The following is a 10441-nucleotide window of genomic DNA, read 5'->3' on the forward strand; positions in this document are numbered from 1 at the left end:
CAAGTCCTCTGACAGTGCAGACCAACATCGCTCTACAGATAACAAGAGTTTGATGTTCACTCGTGCCACCTGATGACCTAGCCTATTAGGCATACAAGTAGCGTGATTTACTGTGAGTGTAGCAGCTACAGGCAAAGGGAATCCCTTCCTTTTAAAAGAAGCAAAGCGATTTGTGTCTTTGTCAGGTTTTGTGTTTGGTTTAACAGGATTGCAGGTGTGGTTTTGGTACCCTGCACAAGGTAATGCACAGTAGTTACATCTCCTTTTCAGCCCAGGTCTGCCTTGCTGCAGCTACTGCTGCTCTCTGACTTTCTGAATCCTACTTCCCCGACTTGGCAGCATGGCCTCCATCAGCAGCCTGGGAATCCCACCAATGCCAGCTGCGGGTTTGTGTTCCCTGCAAAGGAAGGCTTATCTTTCAGGATGATGCCTGAAGGGCCTGAGGAGAAGAAGATTGGCTTCTTTTGTAACAGAAAGGAATTATTAGGATTGCCGAGCTGAGAGTGAGAGAGAAAGAAATGGGAAAAGATGAAAGTCAGATGTCTTATGATCAGTACACGTAGAATAATTCTCTGTCCTTGAGGTGAAAAATAGTGTGTGAGACTTACGGTATTAAAAATCCGAGTGAAACATTGACAAGCAACTGAACCACTGCGAACCTTGTCTCCCTTAAAGTACTTGTCCACATTGGAAAGCCTTGCCTTTTCAACCTCCCTCAACTGACAGTTTTTGAAAGCAAGTGATCAGTGGTTCTATGAAGAACAGTGGGATATGTCCCCATGTCAGAAGTATAACCTTTCAAATATGATTAACTCATTAAATACTTTAAAGCCTTTTTTTCTTTGGGAACAATTAGAGAAAAACCAGAGCAAAACGTCCTGCAGACATTGGCTGCCTAATAGAAACTATTCAGTAACACCATCAAGGATGGTATTGCACAGTCTACAGCCTTTTTCTCATTTCTCATTCAGACAAGGGGAATGCTATGCACTCACAGGGCAGCACAGCACTGGCAAGACAGCAGCAAAGTGGAGCACTATCCCTCTCTGCTACCAGCTATGAATTGGCAGGATAGAGGCATACATTAAAGCACTTTCTCTCATCAAGCGCTTAACTAAGGTGAAATTATATTTTCTAATAATATAAAAAGAAACTATTTGAAAAGGAAGATTTTGTGAATATCTGGCTCACCCTTTATTTCTTCTTCCCTCTTAATGATAAATGAAGGACGGTAGTGCTTTTTCTGCATTTTTTTAACATTCAGCTGATTTTTAAAGGAAGATTTTATTATGAAGATAGCACTTTTGGACAATCGTTCATTTTCTTTAAAAGTGAATTTAACTTCCTGACTATCATCCACAATATCACTTTTTAAATTTGCTGAACATGCAGTAATAGGATTAATCTCAAGACCTTTTTCTAATTACAATGAATTATTGGTTAAAAGCTTTCTAAAAGTTGTTTTAGAAACTATTTCTGAGTGCAAAATGTGGAGTTTGATTTCAGTTTCTGCATGTGCAGTACAATCTTGGAATTTATTTGCAGTATCAGATCAGTCATTGTTTTTTAGTGAATTCAGATTTAAAGTTCTTACCAGCTTCTACATGGACACTTGTACACTTTGTATACCTATAATAACACCTGTGATACATGTATCACCTGCCTCTAATCAGATCATCACCTCTAATCAGATACAGGTGAATAAGGTGCCAAGAAATTCTTCCAGTTTATAATATAGACAGACAGACAGACAGACAGACAGACAGATAGATAGACAGATAGATAGATAGATAGATAGATAGATAGATAGATAGATAGATAGATAGATAGGTATCTCCCTATATATTCCTTTCACAGCTATTGTCTTAATGGCAAGTATATTCCTTGGTAAAAGGGACTACAGTCAAGCGCCTATGTATTCTAGTATTCTCTTGCAACCAGAAGAGACTGGAAGGGCCAAGATACATCTGTATATGAATGAAAACAATGATGAGGATGCTGTAATTAATCATGGAGACTAGACTGTTTTATTCTTCATCCCATCCTCCTTCCCATATCTGTGAGACCAAATCAGGGGCAAATGCAAGGATTAGTCTGTGACAGCAATTTTGAGCAATACATGCGTATCTAGAATCCTATCAAAGAACGAACACAATCCTGTATGAGTGAATGGCTAAAAAAATATAATTAATGCCCTTTATTTTACCACTGTAAGTGAAAAGCATATTTTTACAGCTAGAGGTAAAATTGTACAGTACAGCTGTATCACAGTAAAGTCTTCTGGATGAGTAACTGACCTCAAACACTTCTGTTATTTCACATCTGAGCTCCTATTATGGTATTGTGCAAAAGGAGACATTTTTCCTTTCTCATTGGAAGGATGCAAATTTGAGTTCCAGAAGCTTACTTCTACTCAAGACTACAGCCATCTGGTTAAACATGATTAACCCCCACAGATTTCTAGTTGCCGGTGTCTGAGTCAGATACTCCTGAAGCATTCAGAAGATCTTGTTCTCGTTGCCAGGTGGGTAAAAGGATTTATGCTGAGCTTAAAATAGTTTTATAATACTATTCTCTTGATATATTGAATTATTGTTTGTATCCTAAGCAGCAAAATTCTGACAGATGGGAATGTGATTCACAGCCATAATTCCTGAAAACAAAGCAGTAGAAAACAGATGCCTTTTATTTCCTGTTACTTTGAATTCAGGGGATGGAAAGCATCTAATTTATTAATTTGTTGTCTGAGTAGAAAGTTACGTTTTACTCCATAAATACAAGTGTAAGTGAAGATTTTTGAAAAACATATTTCTGTGACCTAATAAAGAACAGAATAAAGACTTTTTGCTTTGTCCTATCTACCAAACCTTAATTATGGGATAATCAAAATATTACATGTTGTAAGAACAGGAGAGGTTTAATGTCGGCCTGCAGAAAAAATTCTATGAAGAGAATACTTGATAACTGAAGCTTCTTGAGATTCCTATATCCCTCCCTGAAACTTTACTATAAGAAGTCTGCCTGACTTCATCAGTGGAGAAATTCTTGTTTTGAAGTGACTTTGTTTCTCTTCAGTAAGAACTCTTTTGAAAAAAAAAATCTCCTTTTCAGTTCATTTATTTCAATCTGGACCTTCCTGAAGCTTATGTTTAGATTGCTTATTCACTGGTTCTTGCTTCTTTACAGTTAGTAACATTAAAAGTAAGAATCAGTAAATGCAAGATGTTACAAACACAAAACTGTCCCCTCGGTAGTTCAGTGGTCATGCAACAAAAATGACCAATTTGGAGATAAAATTTTCTAAACCTGTGCTTGATTTGGTTCTTCAACTGCTTGTAGTCTATTTAATGTTTGCCCAGTTTATTATGGTTATTTGGGCGCTAAGATCTTTTAGTACTTTTAAATAGTACCTAGGCTTCCTGCAAAAAACTTAGGACAAAAAAAGAAAAAAAAGATGTATTTCCATCCTAATTCTGTTTAGAGGCTAGTAATGCAAATTGTTTAGGAATCAAGGAATGGTTCAGGCTGGCAGGGACCTCTGGAGGTCACCTGGTCCAACGCCCTGCTCAAGCAGGGCCGCCTAAAGCCAAGTGCCCAGGACCTTGTTCAGAAAACTCATGAACATCTCCAGGGATGAAAACTTCTCACCCTCCCTGGGTCACTTCACCCTCCTTCGTCACCCTCACAGTGAAAAAGTGTTTCCTGATGTTCAGAGGGAACTTCCTGTGTTTCAGTGTGGACTATTGACTCCAGTCTTGTCACTGGGCACCACTGAAAAGAGCCTGGCTCCATCTTTCCATCCTCCCTTCATGTATTTATATACACTGATGACATCTCCCTGAATCTTCTCTTCTCCAGGCTGAACAATCCCAACTCTCTCAACCTTTCTTCACGGGAGAGATGCTCCAGGTCCTTCCTCATCTTTGTGGTCCTTCACTTGACTCTCTCCATTGTGCCCATGTCTTTGTCATACAGGGGAGCCCAGCTCTGGACCCAGCGCTCCAGGTGTGGCCTCACCAGTGCTGAGTAGCGCAGCAGGATGACCTCCTCTGACCTGCTGGCAACCCTCCTCCTTGTGCAGCCCAGGACACTCTTGGTCTTCTTTGCAGCAAGGCCACACTGCTGGCCTGTGTTCACCTTGGTGCCCACCAGGACCCCCAGGGCCTTTTCTGCTGAGCTGCTTTCCAGTTGGGGAGCCCCAAGTGCGTACTGGTGCCGGGGGTTGTTCCTGCCCATCTGCAGGACTTTGTGCTTCCCCTTGCTGAACTGCACGAGGTTCCAGTCAGCCCATTCATCCAGCCTGTTACGGTCTCTTTCAAATCTTACTTGCTCTGCTAAGGGGTCAGATCTTGCTTGTCAAGGTCTGTTTGTTTTCTTGATCAGAGGATCTAAATCTTTAGAGTTGACATCCTTTAAAAGTCATTCACATTGGCTACATTTTAGTGGATCTTTAAAGGGGAATTAAAAATACAAATTAACTGAACAGTCAATTTAAATATAGTGGGTTTGTATCGAGTGTTGAACTTGATTTAAAAGGAGCAATACAACTACTCAGTGAAGTGCATGACTGTCCAGTGTTTCAAATAAAAATTCAAAAGCCTGCTCTTCTCTATTCCTGCCTCTGTTCAGCACATATTTAAACTTCTCTTTGTTATGTGGGTGTCCATTTGACATTCTACTGAATTAAGCCAAACTGGTATCTTTTAACTACAGAAAGCTTGTGATATTTTTTCTAGCATTTAGAAGTTTATCACTCTTTCTTCACAACAGTTATCTTGTATAATCTATATACCAGTTGGAGGTCTGTGGGTTTCTTGTTTGTGTGCAGAGAATACTGTATCAGTCCCTCTGTAAGCAGTGATCTGAAAATCTTGAGGCACTGCGATTGCAGGCATGGGCTCTGCGGTCCAAGTGCCGTGTATTGCTGTGCAATGCAGCAGAGTTCTCACACCAGCCCATGCCCTGCCACCTGCTGAGATAATCAAGCTCACCACAGTAGTCAGAACATGACTGGTGGGTGGTATAGTTCCTGCTTTCCTTTAAGTAATATGCCAGTAACTGTGGCTGTGTGCTGGAAATTGTTCTTAAATGCGGTAAACACAAGAATTTGGGGTTTTCTTTCCAAATATAATTATAGATGTGATATAGTCTTGAAGGAAGAGGAAATGAAGAAGCTGTACTGTGAACTTCTGTTAAGGACAAAGATGAGCATTAATGGCAGATTGCTATAATGCTCCTAACTGGCACAGAGGTTTCCTGTAAGGAAGTGGCATAGTTATTTTCCCAGTAGGAAATACTTCAGAAACATAATGCTGAGAGATTCCTAGCTATTGTGCTCCAGAAAATGCATGTAGAATATTTGATTTAGTGCCAGGCTTGCTAGGCAAGTCTTGCTGGCTATCCAGGAGGGTCAAAGTTTGGTCTTGCTGAGGCTGGTGTGAGCTCACCCACTGATCAACTCCTAGGGTAACAATCTCCCTCTCAGTCTTTCCTTTAAAATGCTTGAGGATATGACTCTTGGCTTTAATCTGGGGCTTAATATTTCATAAATTATTTATTCCCTTTCCACCATACAAACGCTAAAGCTTCAAATTCACTTATTTGCTTCAGGATGTTATTTTTAAATAAAATTATTGGACCTCTGGTTATTTTGTCATGAAACTTAGAACAGAAAAGTTAATGACTTTTGGATTTTCCTGTAATGACTTCCTCCTATATTAAGGATTTCTTTGAATTCCTTGGTGGCATGAAGGACATCCAAAAAGCAACCGGATACTGCGTATGTAGTAATAGGTTTGCTAAACCCATTCAGATTTTTTCCTGTTAGATGTATAGCCTGTAGAGCACACCAAAGAACAGGTCCTTGAAAAAGGGTCAAAAGATCCCAACAACCTCAGAAAAAAAGACTTTAGAGGTCATTTGGTTTATTATCCTTGCAGTACAAAGTGTTTTTTTACTGTGTATAAGTAGTGTTCTGTACAACCTAATTTTAAATCCCCAAGCACAGGATCCCACATTCCTGTTTTACTGCCATATGACTTGTGATATGCACTCCATCTCTTGTCATTCCTGTGGTCCAATGCTTCATTGTACAGAAAATAATAAAAAGCAAGTGAAACTTTTTTATACCCCAAAGATGTAGTAGCATGCTAGCGGTCAGTTTCACTCTAAGCAAATGTTTGATACATAGATCTACCTGCAATGTGAGAAGTGTTAAGAAAATCAAAATGCTGAGGATGATGTTGATAGCAGCTAGATTTAAAGAGAAAGAGCAGTCTGTGCAAATAACAGGATATGGAGGAAGAGAGAGCAGAGGAATGGTTGTCTGAGCTTGGACATGTGGCATAACCTGTGGGACAACAGAGACAAAGCCTGTGTGTTTCCTCCTTTTTGTCTCACTCTCTGGGTGCCCAGCCCTGCACCCTTCACCGCAGCAGCTGCCATGGAAATGACAGTGCAGGACTGAAGCCTGGGCTGCTGGACTTTTTAGAGGAGAATGGAAGGAAAGTGGTAGAGTCAAGTACTTTTATAGCGGTATGGCTGATTCCACCCCTACCCCCCCACCCCACCCCCTGCACCTTTATATCTATACATATTTCTGAATTAGCAGTTTTTTCTCATTTTTCTGTTAGATCAACTTTTCCTTAAAGCTCTTGTTAAACCTGTTCTTCTACATTATTGATTTTGTTTTGTGTGTGTAGGCAGTATAGTTTGCTTTCTTAATTGCTCCAGTTTGCCTGTATTTTCCTTTAAGGCAGCATTCGATAGATAAATGTTTTATTTCACAAATGCCCAGAGTAAGGCTGCTTAGACAGAATTTGTGACTTCCTTTTCCTCTGTATGGAAATTGAAACCGTGCTTCACTTCTTACAATACCCTGTAGCCTTGCACATGCATGCATTTGCAATTTACCACTGCAGTCACAATAATTTTTTTAGCTGCATTACTGCCCAGGTGTACTCCTGACTTTTTCAACATCTTCTTCCTTGAGCCTTATTGAGAAAAGGATTCTTATTATGGGTAGCAAGGAAAACAATTTCATATCTGTACTCTCTTCAATTTACAGCATTTCTTCTTCCCTTTTTACTTTGGTTTCAGCTTGTTAAGTCTTCCAGAACTATCCAAGTAGCATTACTATTTTGAAATTCAGAATTTTCTACCTCCTCAGCTTCTACAGGTACATCATTTGACTAATACATTTTTTTAAAAAATCAGAGAAGTATCTGAACATTTTATTTATTGATCACCTATTTCTAGAACTTTCAGTAGTCTTTATATGAGGATAGGTACCCTGTTGTTTTTTAAAAAAAATAAAAATGCTTTGTGATCTCCCATCCTTTGTACTCATGGTTTCTGCATGGTGAAGACCTCCTAGCTCAGTAATTTGTATGCGTTTCCCCTTTTCTTAGATGTTTGTATGCTCTTAGAGTTTCATCTTCTTTTTATGTAGCCAAAATAAGTATCCTGCAGATCTTCAGGGATACTTATTGCTGGAGAACTTAAGCAAAGCCTTAAAGAAATCTCTTCCTACTGTAATACCTACAATTTGATTTTCTTGTTACATTGGTGGTCTGCTTCTCTACAGTGTTGTCCTACACATGACTTAAGAAAAGGCACAGGATCTTTATGAATCCAGCTCGAGAGTTTCAGGTAGGAACAAAATAACACAAGTTCTTTATAGAAGAACTATGAATTATAATCAGGCAGAAGATCAGGATTTCAGCTGATGTCTCAAGGGATGTTACTGTGTTCTGCAGTGGGACCTTGTGATGGTTTTGGGAGCTGTAATCATCCTTATATCTAGATGAATGAACAAAGGAAATACAAGGTGACTAGGGGAAATGTGCACCATGACTGACGTCACCAGTTTGGCCTATCTACAGTCCTCAAAGCGAAATTTTGAATTATCTCACTGAGAAGGGGTGGAAACCCTTACACCTGAGGAAAGACTATAAGAGATGTGATAACCCACAGTCCTGCTAGAATCTAGGTGAGCACTTTGAATTGCAAGACAACTTTTTCCTGAGATTTGTGAAATCCATGACACAGAGTGGTGGCATGGGTGGGGTGGAAAGAACCATGTATGAATAAATGTAGGTGCAGATATGGAAGTACGGCCTTAAAGTAATCAGTTCAACCAGATGACGTAGCTGCTGGGCATGGAAAAGACATTTTTCATCACACATGCTCTTCTGAAACAGCAAATTTAAAGTGAATTAAAATTTAAGTTAATCTGTTATTCAGCTAGACAATGTCAGGGATAAGAATTTGTTGGTGTGTGGGGCAGAAGAAATGGTCAGCAAAGAAGAAAGTGACTTGGAATCATCTACAGCCTAGGGAATTGTCACCTTCAGCTGGCTGCAACTTATGTCCAACGTGAGCCCCATCAGGCAAGTGTCCAATGCAAAGGGATGACCAAGACTGAGAAGGAAGGAACACATGGGACCAGTTTTAAGCACCTTAACTCGTGGATGGAGAGCCAGCTTGCACAAAGAATATCTGAATGAGTGCTGAAGACTCTGAAGCTTACAAGGGTAGGTGTTGAAAAGGCACTAGTATGCCTATGGAATAAGTGACCTGGTCTATGGGAACATCTAGTTCCTCTTATACTTCCCTTGCACCTTTGAAGATGTAAATGGAAAAAGGATGATAATTTCATCTTCGTTGCTGGCATATTTCTGATACATTCAATAATTTGTTACTAGGAAATGCCAAGATGTCATTTCTCAGATCTTCCTACAATCATTTTATGACTGTTGAATCCTAAGTCAGGATGAACTGTGCAATTGCAGCACTTAAGTGCTGGATCCTGAATTTCAGTGCTACTTTTTGTTACTCTGTGTTATTATGGTGACTTTAAAGACCTTCAACTTCCATGCAGATTAAAATAATACTGTGGTACAAGCCAAATTAAAGAAAAAGGAAGAATGTGGGATTTGAGTGGTGCTCATTGCCAGGTTGCAGCACTGGAAAACCAGGCATTTCAAATTCATTACAGTAAAATTTGTCCTCATGATATCTGAATTTAAGATATGCTACAAGTCATAACATCAAAAGAAAATTGTCATCAGGAAGGTTAAAAGCTGTCATAAATCACTCAGTGTGGTGCAGGAGAAATACAGTATCCACTATGAAAAAAATTAACTGGGAAGCATATGGAGGTTTTTGTCTTTAGGTGATTGTCAGTGTCCAGTTAGAGGGGGAAAAGTTTTCGTGCAAAGATACTGTGTTACTTTAACTCCCTAGCTAGAAAAAAAACTGGAAAAAGTCTGTTACTACTGTTGGAAGTAGTGCAAAATGCTAATTTATTTAGAACATCTAATAAAAAAAGACAACCTCCCCTAAGACTCCTGGAACATAGATTAAAAAGGGCTACAGAAGGGCACAATCTAAAAGCTGAAAATAGCTGAAATAAACCCAGAAGCACTGGATAACTCTAGGGTAGAAAATGAGATTGGCAAGTCCAGGATATCGTCAGGGAGCAAACACTCTGCAAGAGCCAGGAGTGAGAGCTGAGGGTAGTAGGGAGGCCAGCAGGAATATGTTTGCATCAGCCAGGGTAGTGACCCACCACACCTCAACAAGGAGAGTGGTGCAGGTCTGGGACAGTGGCCAGGGCTGGCCCAGGACCTGTCGCCACTGCAGCAGCACCACTTATGAGGCAGGTCTATAGTCAGCCAAGTCAGCAGGTCAGGGACAGCAAGGGGCAAGGGCCTGAGCTGACACGCAGCTCCGAGCTGGGGAGGGAGAGGTGCTCATTGAGTCATCTCACATCTCTTTATCACAACACAGCTGTTGCACCAGTGGTTTTTCCAAGGCTACACCTTGGCAGACCTGACCTTGAATGCAGACAGCTAAATGCTGGTGGCACAAGGGCAAAGCATTTGAGCCTGCTGCTGTGTTGAGTGACAGATGCTGACTAAAAACGTCAGCCCATGGAGCTGTTGTCAGTTTCTTGTGAGTATAAAGTAATACAGTCCTGTGTTATCTAACATTAATGCAGAAGACCTGCGAGAAAAGAACTGATACAGTTACAAAAACAAAAACATGTAAAGGGATATTTAATGAAGATAATGGAGTTGTTTAAGTCCTGTAGCTCTTAACGTGTTACACATGGAATTTAATTTATTCAGAAGTGTAAGGTTTGTTGTATTATAAACCTCTGCTGTTTTCAGCTGCTGCTTCCACAATCATAAAACTGGATCAGTGCAGTACCAAGTACCACTCAGTGATAAAAATCTGACCTGAATCGGACATGACATATGATCATATTTCTGTAGAACTTGACAGAGTGCGGTAAAGAAAAACAGATAAGAGAAAATCTGTTTTTTCTTTCGTTAGCCAGCATAAAACTAGCTTGAAGCCTGCTTATGCAAGATTGATTTTCCTGTGAAAATGTAATGTACCCACGCTGGTGCATACCACATCAGGGCTGTGCACT

Source organism: Falco peregrinus, chromosome Z (assembly GCF_023634155.1).
Source record: "Falco peregrinus isolate bFalPer1 chromosome Z, bFalPer1.pri, whole genome shotgun sequence".
NCBI classification, from domain to species: domain Eukaryota; kingdom Metazoa; phylum Chordata; class Aves; order Falconiformes; family Falconidae; genus Falco; species Falco peregrinus.